The sequence below is a fragment of the Misgurnus anguillicaudatus genome, chromosome 21 (genome assembly GCF_027580225.2).
Source record: "Misgurnus anguillicaudatus chromosome 21, ASM2758022v2, whole genome shotgun sequence".
Taxonomy (NCBI): domain Eukaryota; kingdom Metazoa; phylum Chordata; class Actinopteri; order Cypriniformes; family Cobitidae; genus Misgurnus; species Misgurnus anguillicaudatus.
The window spans coordinates 20,192,770-20,205,750 of record NC_073357.2 but is presented as its reverse complement, the minus strand read 5'-3'; positions in this window follow the sequence as shown (position 1 = coordinate 20,205,750).

The following is a 12,981-nucleotide window of genomic DNA, read 5'->3' as shown; positions in this document are numbered from 1 at the left end:
TTAGACAAAAGGGGGCGTAGTGAGCCACTTAAGAGACACGCCTATATCTGACCTTTTTGTGCACACTTAACAGCCGACCACACTGATGTGTGTGCCAACTTTTAGGTTAATCTAAGCACGCCAAGAGGCCTTAAAATGCCTGAAATAAAAGTAAAGTTTGGGGCATTGCCATGGGAACAGCGTTCGAGATATCAAAAATCCCTTCACAATTTATCATCTACAATGTCTGGGCATCATGTTGCCCACTTTTGGTGTCAATTGCATGATTATTCTAGAAGGAGTATTTAAAAGTTCACTGCATTAAACTGTAAGGCTTCAATATGCCTTTAAAATGAAAGTAAAGTTTGACGCGTTGCCATGGGAACAGCGTTCAAGATATCAAAAATTCCTTCGCAATTTAGTGTCTACAATGTCTCAGCATCATGTTGACCACTTCTGGAGTCAATCACATTATTTCCCTAGAAGGAGTATTTAAAAGTTTACTGCATGCAACTGTAAGGCTTAAATAGGCCTTTAAAATGAAAGTAAAGTTTGACGCGTTACCATGGGAACAGCATTCGAGATATCAAAAATCCCTTCGCAAATTATCATCTACAATGTCTCAGTATCATGTTGACCACTTTTGGTGTCAATCGCATGAATATCCTAGAAGGAGTATTTAAAAGAACATTGGATGGAACAGTCAAAAAAATCCACCTTTGTGACTGACATACTTCCTGGCGCCTGGTGGTGGCGCTATACCCGGGAGTCACAATAGGCACATTGATGCCATTAGAATCTTCAGACCAACAAACACCCCACGTGTCATCACAATAAGACATTTTTTGCCCTAGATATTAAACACTTCCTGTTTCTCTGATTTCGCCATGACTTTGTCGCCTCGCCATGGCAGAACCGTTCGAGATATCAAAAATCCCTTCGCAATTTAGCAAGTACAATGTCTCTACATCATGATCACCACGTTTGGTGTCAATCCCATTAATCCACTAGGAGGAGTATTTAAAAGTTAACCACATGCATTTTTTAAACAATCCAAAATGGCCGACTTCCTGTTGGGCGGAGCTAATATGTTAGAGTACGAAAGTTGTTCGGGTCGATGAGATCTATATGTGTACCAACTCTCGTACATGTGCGTACATGTTTGCACGATCTGTGCATCAATGTTTTTTTTTCATTACAGGGGGCGCTACAGAGCCCCTGTGCCACGCCTGTGTTCCAGCCTTTGACTGTTCGCAATGACGGACGACTCTAACGTCTGTGCCAAATTTTAAGAGTTTTCGAGTATGTTAAGGCACCCAAAATGCCCAAAAGTGTTAAAAAAAATAATAATAAATATAGCTGCAAGCAGCAATGGCGGGCCCTCGCACGTTTTTTTACCGCTACACGGTGCGTCCGAGAAAACGATGCACGGTGGGCAAGGGCATCAAGTGGATAAAATATCAGTGGGCTATTTAATGTTGTTTCTGAGCCATTTGGGGACTGTAGGTAAAAGAAACCCCACATTTTAGACAAACAGGGGCACTAGTGAGCCACTTAAGAGACACGCCTATGTCTGACCTTTTTGTCACCACTTAACAGCCGAAAACTCTGATGTGGGTGCCAAATTTAAAGTTCAACTAAGCACGCCAAGAGCCTTAAACATGCCTGAAATTAAAGTAAAGTTTGACACGTTGCCATGGGAACAGCGTTCGAGATGTCAAAAATTCCTTCGCAATTTATCATCTACAATGTCTCGGCATCATGTTGACCACTTCTCGTGTCAATCGCATGAAAATCCTAGAAGGAGTATTTAAAAGTTATCTGTATGCAACTGAAAGGCTTAAATATGCCTTTAAAATGAAAGTAAAGTTTGACAGGTTGCCATGGAAACAGCGTTTGAGATATCAAAAATCCCTTCGCAATTTATCATCTACAATGTCTCGGCATCATGGTGACCACTTTTGGTGTCAATCGCATGAAAATCCTAGAAGGAGTATTTAAAAGAACATTGCATGGAACTTTAAAAAAAATCCAGCTTTGTGACTGACACACTTCCTGGCGCCTGGTGGTGGCGCTATACCCGGGAGTCACAATAGGCACATCGATGCGATCGGAATCTTCAGATGAACAAACACCCCGCGTGTCATTACAATAAGACATTTTTTGCCTTAGATATTAGACACTTCCTGTTTCTCTGATTTCGCCACGACTTTGTCGGCTCGCCATGGCAGAACCGTTCGAGATATCAAAAATCCCTTCGCAATTTAGCAAGTCCAATGTCTCTACATCATGTTCACCACTTTTGGTGTCAATCGCATGCATCCTCTAGGAGGAGTATTCAAAACTTCAACGCATGCATTTTTTAAACAATCCAAAATAGCTGACTTCCTGTTGGGCGGAGCTTAAATATTAGAGGGCGAAAGTTGTTCGGGTCAACGAGATCTATATGCGTACCCACTCTCGTACATGTGCGTACATGTTTGCACGATCTGTGCCCCAATGTTTGTTTTTGAATTACAGGGGGCGCTACAGAGCCCCCGTGCCACGCCCGTGTTTCAGCCTTTGGCTTTCGGCGATCACGGACGACTCTGATGTCTGTGCCAAATTTCAAGAGTTTTCGAGTATGTTAAGGCCCCCAAAATGCCCAAAAGTGTTGAAAAAAAAAAAAAAAATAATAATAATAAAAAATATAGCTGCAAGCAGCAATGGCGGGCCCTCGCACGTTTGTTTACCGCTACACGGTGCGTCCGAGAAAACGATGCACGTCGGGCAAGGGCATCAAGTGGGTAAAATATCAGTGGGCTATTTAATGTTTTTTCTGAGCCATTTGGGGACTGTAGGTAAAAGAAACCCCACATTTTAGACAAACGGGGGCGCTAGTGAGCCACTAAATAGACACGCCTTTCTCTGACCTTTTTGTCAACACTTAACAGCCGACAACTCTGATGTGTTTGCCAAATTTAAATTTAATCTAAGCACGCCAAGAGCCTTAAATATGCCTGAAATAAAAGTAAAGTTTGACGTGTTGCCATGGGAACAGCGTTCGAGATGTCAAAAATTCCTTCGCATTTTAGCATCTACAATGTCTCAGCATCATGTTGACCACTTCTGGTGTCAATAACATTATTTACCTAGAAGGAGTATTTAAAAGAACATCGCATGCAACTGTAATGCTTAAATAAGCCTTTAAAATGAAAGTAAAATTTGTCGCGTTGCCAAAGGAACAACATTCGAGATATCAAAAATCCCTTCGCAATTTATCATCTACAATGTCTCAGCATCATGTTGACCACCTTTGGTGTCAATCGCATGAATACCCTAGAAGGAGTATTTAAACGTTCACTGCATGAAACTGTAAGACTTAAATATGCCTTTAAAATGAAAGTAAAGTTTGACACGTTGCCATGGGAACAGCGTTCGAGATATCAAAAATCCCTTTGCAATTTATCATCTACAATGTCTCGTCATCATGTTGACCACTTTTGGTGCCAATTGCATGATTTTTCTAGAAGGAGTATTTAAAAGAACATTGCATGGAACTGTCAAAAAAATCCAGCTTTGTAACTGACACACTTCCTGCCGCCTGGTGGTGGCGCTATACCCGGGAGTCACAATAGGCGCATCGATGCGATCGGAATCTTCAGATGAACAAACACCCCGCTTGTCATTACAATAAGACATTTTTTGCCATAGATATTAGACACTTCCTGTTTCTCTGATTTCGCCATGACTTTGCCGCTTCGCCATGGCAACACCGTTCGAGATATCAAAAATCCCTTCGCAATTTAGCAAGTCCAATGTCTTGACATCATGATCACCACTTTTGGTGTCATTTGCATGAATCCCCTAGGAGGAGTATTCAAAAGTTCACCGCATGCATTTTTTAAACAATCCGAAATGGCGGACTTCCTGTTGGGCGGAGCTAAAATGTTAGAGGGCGAAAGTTGTTCGGGTCGATGAGATCTATATGCGTACCAACTTTCGTACATGTGCGTGCATGTTTGTCCGATCTGTGCACCAATGTTTGTTTTTGCATTACAGGGGGCGCTACAGAGCCCCTGTGCCACGCCCGTGTTTCAGCCTTTGCATGAGCCTAGTGGTACGGGACTCTGACATGTGTGCCAAATTTCAAGAGTTTTCGAGTATGTTAAGGGACCCAAATTAGGTCAAGTGTTGAAAAAAATAAAAAAAATAAAAATAAAAATAATAATCCTAAGGAAAACAATAGGGCTTCGCACCTTTCGGTGCAGGCCATTCTGGCCTGCTCCTCGGTGCTCGGGCCCTAAATATAGCTGCAAGCAGCGATGGCGGGCCCTCGCACGTTATTTTACCGCTACACGGTGCCTTCGAGAAAACGATGCACGGTGGGCATGTGCATCAAGTGGGTAAATATCAGTGGACTATTTCATGTTGCTGCTGATCCATTTAGGTACTGTAGGTAAAAGAAACCCCACATTTTAGACAAACAGGGCGCTAGTGAGCCACGAAATAGACACGCCTTTATCTGACGTTTTTTTCAACACTTAACAGCTGACAACTCTGATGTGTGTGCCAAATTTAAAATCAATCTAAGCACGCCAAGAGCCTTAAATATGCCTGAAATAAAAGTAAAGTGTGACGCGTTGCCATGGGAACAGCGTTCGAGATGTCAAAAATTCCTTCGCAATTTAGCGTCTACAATGTCTCAGCATCATGTTGACCACTTCTGGTGTCAATCGCATGAATATCCTAGGAGGAGTATTTAAAAGAACATTGGGTGGAACTGTCAAAAAAATCAACCTTTGTGACTGACACACTTCCTGGCGCCTGCTGGTGGCGCTATAACCGGGAGTCACAATAGGCACATCGATGCGATCGGAATCTTCAGACGAACAAACACCCCGCATGTCATCACAATAAGACATTTTTTGCCTTAGATATTAGACACTTCCTGTTTCTCTGATTTCGCCATGAATTTGTCGCTTCGCCATGGCAGAACCGTTCGAGATATCAAAAATCCCTTCGCAATTTAGCAAGTACAATGTCTCGACATCATGATCACCACGTTTGGTGTCAATCCCATAAATCCCCTAGAAGGAGTATTTAAAAGTTCAATGCATGCGTTTTTTAAACAATCCAAAATAGCCGACTTCCTGTTGGGCGGAGCTTAAATGTTAGAGGGCGAAAGTTGTTCGGGTCGATGAGATCTATATGCGTACCAACTTTCGTACATGTGCGTACATGTTTGCCCGATCTGTGCCCCAATGTTTGTTTTTGCATTACAGGGGGCGCTACAGAGCCCCAGTGCCACGCCCGTGTTTCAGCCTTTGTCCAGACCTGATGGCCGACGACTCTGACGTCTGTGCCAAATTTCAAGAGTTTTCGAGTATGTTTAGGCACCCAAAGTGCCCAAAAATGTTAAAAAAAAATAATAATAATAATAATAAAAAAAATAATAATCCGAGCAAAAACAATAGGGCTTCGCACCTTTCGGTGCAGGCCATTCTGGCCTGCTCCTCGGTGCTCGGGCCCTAATAATAATCCGAGCAAAAACAATAGGGCTTCTCACCTTTCGGTGCATGCCATTCTGGCCTGCTCCTCGGTGCTCGGGCCCTAATTAAAGCTGCAAGCAGCGATGGAAGGGCCCTCGCACGCATGTGCACCGCTACCCTATGGCATTAGTAAAGCAGTGAACCAGGGGGATATGAATTAAAGTGGGTAAATATAGGTAGATATTCAAAGGGAAACTGATGTGCCACACCGCCTGTGTGCAGCAGGTGGCGCTATGACTGTACCTGATTATTGTTATATTGACGTGTTCAGGCCGGGACCCCTAACAAACTTGTGAAGTCTGGGGCAGATTGGATAATGTATGCCTGAATTACAACAGCTTCCTGTTTCATGGTGAAATATAACACTTTGCAAGGCTGCCACGGACACGCCCTTCAACGAAAAGTCAAGATCTTTGCAATTTATCATGGCAAAGGGCTTAACATCAGTCTGACCAAATATGATGATGATTTGATTAAATCTCTAAGAGTAGTAAATCACAGCGTAAAACATGGCATTTCCTGCTACCTCTAGGTGGCGCTAGGACTGAAGCTGAATATTGGCATTGAAATGTGTTCAGGCCGAGACTCTTATCAAACATGTGAAGTGTGTGGCAGATTGAACATTGTATACCTGAGTTAGAGCCACTTCCTGTTTCATGGCGAAAACGCTGAATTTTGTCAGGCCGCCACGGACACACCCTCCAACGAAAAGTCAAAAGCTTCGCAATTTAACATCGCAAAGGCCTTTAGATGAGATTGACCAAATATGATGACGATCTGATAAAATCTCTAGGAGGAGTTCGTTAAAGTACGAAGGCTGGAAATGACAAAATTTGCACAGAAATCACAGCGAAAAATCAAAATGGCCGACTTCCTGTGGGGTTTAGAGCTTCGCTCTAAGAGACTTTTTTGTAGGTCTTGGGGTGATACATGATCCTACCAAATTTCGTATCTGTACGTTTTTCGTAGTGGGGGGGCTGTTCTTTTGAAATTTTGCAGGTGGCGCTATCGAGCCATTTTTAGACGCCCACTTCTGACGCCTATACTACATGTAAATTTTCGCCACTTCTGACGCGTGTGCAAATTTTCATGAGTTTTCGAGTATGTTTAGCCCCTCAAAAATGCGATCCATTTCGGAGAAGAGGAATAAGAATAATAATAATAATAATTAAAGCTGCAAGCAGCGATGGAAGGGCCCTCGCACGCATGTGCACCGCTACCCTATGGCATTAGTAAAGCAGTGAACCAGGGGAATATGAATTAAAGTGGGTAAATACAGGTGGATATTCAAAGGGAAACTGATGTGCCACACCGCCTGTGTGCAGCAGGTGCTGCTATGACTGAAGCTGAATATTGGCATTGAAATGTGTTCAGGCCAAGAACCTTATCAAACATGTGAAGTCTGGGGCAGATCGAACAATGTATGTCTGAATTACAACAGCTTCCTGTTTCATGGCGAAACATCACACTTTGCCAGGCCGCCACGGACACGCCCTTCAACGAAAAGTCAAGATCTTCGCAATTTATCACTGCAGAGGGCTTTACATCAATCTAACCAAAATATGATGATGATTTGATTAAATCTCTAAGAGCAGTAAATCACAGCGTAAAACATGGTATTTCCTGCTACCTCTAGGTGGCGCTATGAGTGAAGTTGAATATTGGCATTGAAATGTGTTCAGGCCAAGACCCTTATCAAACGTATGAAGCGTGGGGCAGATTGGACATTGTATGCTTGAGTTAGAGCCACTTCCTGTTTCATGGCGAAAATGCCGAAATTTGGCAGCCCGCCACGGACACACCCTCCAACGAAAAGTCAAGATCTCTGCAATTTAGCATCGCAAAGGCCTTTAGATAAGACCGACCAAATATGACGATGATCGGATTAAATCTGTTGGAGGAGTTTGTTGCAGTATGAAGCCTGGAAATGACCAAATTTGCACAAAAATCAAGGCAAAAATTCAAAATGGCCGACTTCCTGTGGGGTTTAGAGCTTCGCTCCAAGAGACTTTTTTGTAGGTCTTGGGGTGATAGATGATCCTACCAAATTTCGTATCTGTTCATTTTTCATAGCGGGGGGGGCTGTTCGCTTGAAATTTTGCAGGTGGCGCTATCGAGCCATTTCTACACGCCCACTTCTGGCGCCTATGCCACATGTACATTTTCGCCACTTCTGACATGTGTGCAACGTTTTATGACTTTTTGGGCTTGTTTAGCCTGTCAAAAATGCGATTCATTTACCGATACTTTGCGAGGCCGCCACGGACACGCCCTTTAATGAAAAGTCAAGGTCGTTGCTTTTTATCATCACACAAGGTCTTGAGATTACACTGGTGAAATATGATGTTGATATGGTTAAATATCTAAGAGCAGTAAATCACAGCGTAAAACATGGTATTTCCTGCTGCCTCTAGGTGGCGCTATGAGTGTTACTGAATTATGCCATGTTGATGTGTTCAGGCCTGGACCCTTATCAAACGTGTGAAGTCAGAGGCAGATCGGACATTGTATGCCTGAGTTATAACAACTTCCTGTTTCATGGCGAAACATCACACTTTGCCAGGCCGCCACGGACACGCCCTTCAACGAAAAGTCAAGATCTTCGCAATTTATTAAGGAAAAGGGCTTAACATCAGTCAGACCAAATATGATGATGATTTGATTAAATCTCTAAGAGCAGTAAATCAGAGCATAAAACATGGTATTTCCTCCTACCTCTAGGTGGCGCTATGAGTGAAGTTGAATATTGGCATTGAAATGTGTTCAGGCCAAGACCCTTATCAAACGTATGAAGCGTGGGGCAGATTGGACATTGTATGCTTGAGTTAGAGCCACTTCCTGTTTCATGGCGAAAATGCCGAAATTTGTCAGGCCGCCACGGACACACCCTCTGACGAAAAGTCAAGATCTCCGCAATTTAACATCGCAAAGGCCTTTAGATGAGATTGACCAAATATGACGATGATCGGATTAAATCTGTAGGAGGAGTTCGTTAAAGTATGAAGGCTGGAAATGACCAAATTTGCACAAAAATCAAGGCAAAAATTCAAAATGGCGGACTTCCTGTTGGGTTTAGAGCTTCGCTCCAAGAGACTTTTTTGTAGGTCTTGGGGTGATAGATGATCCTACCAAATTTCGTATCTGTACGTTTTTCGTAGTGGGGGGCTGTTCTCTTGAAATTTTGCAGGTGGCGCTATCGAGCCATTTCTACACGCCCACTTCTGGCGCCTATGCCACATGTAAATTTTCGCCACTCCTGACATGTGTGCAAAATTTCATGAGTTTTCGAGCATGTTTCGCCCCTCAAAAATGCGATTCACTTTGGAGAAGAAGAAGAATAAATAATAATTAAAGCTGCAAGCAGCGATGGAAGGGCCCTCGCACGCATGTGCACCGCTACCCTATGGCATTAGTAAAGCAGTGAACCAGGGGGTTATAAATTAAAGTGGTTAAATACAGGTGGATATTCAAAGGGAAACTGATGTGCCACACCGCCTGTGTGCAGCAGGTGGCGCTATGATGGTACCGGATTATTGTTATATTGACGTGTTCAGGCCGGGACCCTTATCAAACGTGTGAAGTCTGGAGCAGATCGGATAATGTATGCCTGAATTACAACAGCTTCCTGTTTCATGTCAAAACATCACACTTTGCCAGGCCGCCATGGACACGCCCTTCAACGAAAAGTCAAGATCTTCGCAATTTATCACGGCAAGGGGCTTAACATCAGTCTGACCAAATATGATGATGATTTGATTAAATCTCTAAGAGCAGTAAATCACAGCGTAAAACATGGCATTTCCTGCTACCTCTAGGTGGCGCTATGACTGAAGCTGAATATTGGCATTGAAATGTGTTCAGGCCAAGACCCTTATCAAACGTGTGAAGTGTGGGGCAGATTGGACATTGGATGCCTTAGTTATAACAACTTCCTGTTTCATGGCGAAAACGCTGAATTTGTCAGGCCGCCACGGACACACCCTCCAACGAAAAGTCAAGATCTCCGCAATTTAACATCGCAAAGGCCTTTAGATGAGATTGACCAAATATGATGACGATCAGATAAAATCTCTATGAGGAGTTCGTTAAAGTACGACGCTTGGAAATGTCAAAAAATGACAGAGAAAATTCAAAATGGCCGACTTCCTGTGGGGTTTAAAGCTTCGCTCCAAGAGACTTTTTTGTAGGTCTTGGGGTCCTAGATGACTCTACCAAATTTCGTATCTGTACGTTTTTCATAGTGGGGGGGCTGTTCTCTTGAAACTTTACAGGTGGCGCTATCGAGCCATTTCTACACGCCCACTTCGGACGCCTATACTACATGTAAATTTTCGCCATTTCTGACACGTGTGCAAATTTTCATGAGTTTTCGGGTATGTTTAGGCCCTCAAAAATGCAATCCATTTCGGAGAAGAAGAAGAAGAAGAAGAAGAAGAAGAAAAATAATAATAATAATAAACGGAGCAAAAACAATAGGGTCCTCACACCCTGGTGTGCTCGGGCCCTAATTAAAGCTGCAAGCAGCGATGGAAGGGCCCTCGCACGCATGTGCACCGCTACCCTATGGCATTAGTAAAGCAGTGAACCAGGGGGATATGAATTAAAGTGGGTAAATACAGATGGATATTCAAAGGGAAACTGATGTGCCACACCGCCTGTGTGCAGCAGGTGGTGCTATGACTGAAGCTGAATATTGGCATTGAAATGTGTTCAGGCAGATCGAACAATGTATGTCTGAATTACAACAGCTTCCTGTTTCATGGCAAAACATCACACTTTGCCAGGCCGCCACGGACACGCCCTTCAACGAAAAGTCAAGATATTCACAATTTATCACCGCAGAGGGCTTAACATCAATCTAACCAAATATGATGATGATTTGATTAAATCTCTAAGAGCAGTAAATCATAGCGTAAAACATGGTATTTCCTGCTACATCTAGGTGGCGCTATGACTGAAGCTGAATATTGGCATTGAAATGTGTTCAGGCCAAGACCCTAATCAAACATGTGAAGCGTGGGGCAGATTGGACATTGTATACCTGAGTTAGAGCCACTTCCTGTTTCATGGCGAAAACGCAGAAATTTGGCAGCCCGCCACGGACACACCCTCCAACGAAAAGTCAAGATCTCTGCAATTTAGCATCGCAAAGGCGTTTAGATAAGACCGACCAAATATGACGATGATAGGATTAAATCTGTAGGAGGAGTTTGTTGCAGTATGAAGCCTGGAAATGACCAAATTTGCACAAAAATCAAGGCAAAAATTCAAAATGGCCGACTTCCTGTGGGGTTTAGAGCTTCGCTCCAAGATACTTTTTTGTAGGTCTTGGGGTGATAGATGATCCTACCAAATTTCATATCTGTACATTTTTCGTAGCGGGGGGGCTGTTCCCTTGAAATTTTGCAGGTGGCGCTATCGAGCCATTTCTACACGCCCACTTCTGGTGCCTATGCCACATGTAAATTTTCGCCACTTCAGACATGTGTGCAACGTTTTATGACTTTTTGGGCTTGTTTAGCCTGTCAAAAATGCGATTCATTTACCGATACTTTGCGAGGCCGCCACGGACACGCCCTTTAATGAAAAGTTAAGGTCGTTGCTTTTTATCATCACACAAGGTCTTGAGATTACACTGGTGAAATATGATGTTGATATGGTTAAATATCTAAGAGCAGTAAATCACAGCGTAAAACATGGTATTTCCTGCTGCCTCTAGGTGGCGCTATGAGTGTTACTGAATTATGCCATGTTGATGTGTTCAGGCCTGGACCCTTATCAAACGTGTGAAGTCAGGGGCAGATCGGACATTGTATGCCTGAGTTATAACAACTTCCTGTTTCATGGCGAAACATCACACTTTGCCAGGCCGCCATGGACACGCCCTTCAACGAAAAGTCAAGATCTTCGCAATTTATCAAGGAAAAGGGCTTAACATCAGTCAGACCAAATATGATGATGATTTGATTAAATCTCTAAGAGCAGTAAATCAGAGCATAAAACATGGTATTTCCTCCTACCTCTAGGTGGCGCTATGAGTGAAGTTGAATATTGGCATTGAAATGTGTTCAGGTCAAGACCCTTATCAAACATGTGAAGCGTGGGGCAGATTGGACATTGTATGCCTGAGTTAGAGCCACTTCCTGTTTCATGGCGAAAATGCCGAAATTTGTCAGGCCGCCACGGACACACCCTCTGACGAAAAGTCAAGATCTCCGCAATTTAACATCGCAAAGGCCTTTAGATGAGATTGACCAAATATGACGATGATCGGATTAAATCTGTAGGAGGAGTTCGTTAAAGTATGAAGGCTGGAAATGACCAAATTTGCACAAAAATCAAGGCAAAATTTCAAAATGGCGGACTTCCTGTTGGGTTTAGAGCTTCGCTCCAAGAGACCTTTTTGTAGGTCTTGGGGTGATAGATGATCCTACCAAATTTCGTATCTGTACGTTTTTCGCAGTGGGGGGGCTGTTCTCTTGAAATTTTGCAGGTGGCGCTATCGAGCCATTTCTACACGCCCACTTCTGGCGCCTATGCCACATGTAAATTTTCGCCACTCCTGACATGTGTGCAAAATTTCATGAGTTTTCGAGCATGTTTCGCCCCTCAAAAATGCGATTCACTTTGGAGAAGAAGAAGAATAAATAATAATAATAATAATAATAATAATAAACGGAGCAAAAACAATAGGGTCCTCACACTTGTGTGCTCGGGCCCTAATAATAAACGGAGCAAAAACAATAGGGTCCTCACACTTGTGTGCTCGGGCCCTAATTAAAGCTGCAAGCAGCGATGGAAGGGCCCTCGCACGAATGTGCACCGCTACCCTATAGCATTAGTAAAGCAGTGAACCAGGGGGATATGAATTAAAGTGGGTAAATATAGGTGGGTATTCAAAGGAAAATTTATGTGCCACACTGGCTGTTGGCAGCAGGTGGCGCTATGACTGTACCTGATTAAATTTTATATTAATGTTTTCAGGCCAGGACCCTTATCAAAAGTGTGAATTTGGGGGCAGATCGGACAATGTATGCCTGAATTGCAACCAGTGTTGGGTAAGTTACTCAAAAAAAGTAATTAATTACTAGTTACTAATTACATCTTCAATCATGTAATTAGATTACTTCACAAATTACTCTCTTCAAAAAGTATTTAATTACTTATTAATTACTTTCTAAATCCTATTTAGTATATGATACAAGGGTAGGCTTGAAATGGCTCGAAGAAATAATATATAAAAGTACATCAATAATTCTAGTCCCACTTTAGGGTCCAATTCTCTCTATTAACTAACTATTAACTACTTTTGCCTCAATATACTCCATCTACTGCTTATTAATACTAAAGAAGTTGTTAATTTTAAGAAATGGGGAGGGTTAAGGACATAAAATAAGGTTTTGCAGAATCAGGCATTAATATGTGCTAAGTATTAAGTATTAATAAACAGCCAGCATCTCATTAATATTAA